The sequence below is a fragment of the Hemibagrus wyckioides genome, linkage group LG29 (assembly GCF_019097595.1).
Source record: "Hemibagrus wyckioides isolate EC202008001 linkage group LG29, SWU_Hwy_1.0, whole genome shotgun sequence".
NCBI lineage: Eukaryota > Metazoa > Chordata > Actinopteri > Siluriformes > Bagridae > Hemibagrus > Hemibagrus wyckioides.
This window is the reverse complement of record NC_080738.1, coordinates 19872208-19874836: the sequence shown is the minus strand read 5'-3', so window position 1 is coordinate 19874836 and position 2629 is coordinate 19872208.

Sequence of the window (2629 nt, the reverse complement as noted above, 5' to 3'; positions counted from 1 at the left end):
ATGAGGCCTTTCAAGGTCACTGATTCGTCACATTGTAAGGGTCACATCAGGTGGTTTGAGTGGAAGGTGGCTCAGTATTTCGCTGTACACCACATGCGACACCAGCGTCACCGCAGCACCATTGTCAATCTCCATCTTCACTGGCTGTCCCTCCAGCAGCACAGTGACTTGGTATGCCTTGGTTGCTCCTGCAACAGTGAGCACATGCAAAGGAAGTTCATCATCCGATGTGTCTGTACTCCTCTTATTTTCTTGATCAACTGTAAATACTTGTTTCTTTTGTTTCCCTCTGAATGTTGTTTTCTGCTGCATCATCGCTTTTGTAGTTTTATTCCTACATGCACGCTCTGTGTGTCCTTTTTTCTTACAGCTGTGGCACTCCATGTCCTTAAACCAGCATGTGGCAGGTGAGTGCCCAGTCTTACCACAACGGAAACATGGGCCTTTGTTTTCTATTTGTTTTCCAGTCTCCATTTTATATACTTTACTGGTTGAGCTCAGTTGCTGAGCTTCCTTAGCAGCCAGTTCCATAGACACACTCAGTTCAATTGCTCTTTGTAGTGTCAGGTTGCTCTCAGTTAACAGTCTTTTCTGTATGCCCTCACAGCGAAGTCCACACACTAATCTGTCCCAAAGTGTGTCATTCAGTGCATCACCAAATTCACAATGTTCAGCTAATTTTCTTAACACTGCCACAAACACTGTCACAGTTTCTCCTTCGAGCTGATTTCATCGGTGAAACCTAAATCACTCTGCAATTACTAATGGCTTTGGAGAGAAGTGTGCTTTGAGCGTGTTTACTATTTGCTCATACATTTTCTCTCCCGGTTTCTCTGGCTGTAGGAAGTTACGCAGTAGAGTAAATGTCTTTGGACCCATCACACCCACAAAAAGTGGGTACAACTTTTTCTTGAGCAACAGTATTTGCTGCCATGAAGTACTCAAATCTTTACTCAAATCTTTCTGTATAAGAACTCCACTGCTCACTGCCTTCATCAAATGGACCCATAGTGCCTAAAATTGATGCCATTTTGTTCCGTTCTCAGTCCTTAACAATCAATTCAGTCACTTATCTGAATCCTTCTCTGTCCTCCCCCTTTTTTTTGACGCGAATGAGCAGCAGACGTATTTTCCCGTTTTCACCGTCAAGCCACTTCACTCTCACATCCTCAGAACATATGCGGGGAATAATGCTGAATCCTCGTCGCCACTTTGTCGTGTCTTTCCAAACAATAGTGGTAATGAAGGAAAGATGACACACACACTGAATTAACGTGACTGCTCTCTTTTCACTGAGTTTCGTATATAATATAATATAACTTCAACCGGAACACTTCCGGAAAAGGTAACAGTGCATTATGGGAAATGTAGTTAAATTAACAACGTTAACACAATATACAACAGGTGTGGGGTGTTCCCGGTCTGCAGTGGTCAGTATCTATCAAAAGTGGTCCAAGGAAGGAACAGTGGTGACCCAGAGACAGGGTTATGGGCGGTCGAGGCTAATTGATGCATGTGTGCAGTGAAGGCTGGCCCGTGTGAGCCGATTCAACAGACGAGCTACTGTTGATCAAACTGCTGAAGAAGTTAATGCTGGTTCTGATAGAAATGTGTGAATACACAGTGCATCACAGTTTTTTGCCACAATTTAGACCAGTTAGGGTACCTATGCTGACCCCTGTGCACCACTAAAATCACCAACAATGGGCACGTGAGCATCAAAACTGGACCATGGAGCAATGGAAGAAGGTGGCCTGGTCTGATGAATGTGTTTTCTTTTACATCACCTGGATGGCTGGGTGCATGCGAGTCGCTTACCTGGGTAACACATGGCATATATATATATATATATACACATAGGCACAAACTACCAGTGAAAAGTTTGGACACACCTTTTAATTCAATGTTTTTTGTTTAGGGATTTATTTTCTACATTCTAGAACAATCCTGGAGATTTCAAAACTATGAAATAACACACATGGACTTCAGTAATCCATATGTAACGACAACAAAAAACAGTCAGTTGTTATTTTAAGACACGAAGGTCAGGTGTTCTGGAATAGTTCTTGCAGGAACAGTATTGTCAAGTGCATTTGCAAAACCCATCAAGCCCCATGATGAAACTGGCTCACATGAAGACCATCCCAGTAAAGCAAGACCAAAACTGACCTCTGCTGCAGAGGAGAAGTTCATTTAGAGTTACCAGCCTCAGAAATCACCAATTAACAGCACCTCAGATTAGAGGCGTTATGAAGGCTTTACAGAGCATCAGTAGCAGACATATCTCAATATCAACTGTTCAAAGGAGATTAATGGATATTTCTGCCGCCTTCAGCATTGTTTTACAATGTAGAAAGAAATAAACATCAGGAAAGACCATGGGATTAGAAGGTGTGTCCAAATTTTCACTGGTAGTGTAAGATGTGTAGATTTTTACTATCTATTTTAATATTACTGCATTTCTTTCTTGTAACGTCAAAAGCTTTCATTGATAGCAAAGGCCTATTCAACTACAGTGTAATTTCTGAATTAATTACAATCACAAGAAACATTATGTTAGAAATGTGGTTTTTCAGGTTGAAATAACAAGCACCTCAGCTGTGATTGGCTCCCAGGCCCTTTTGACATC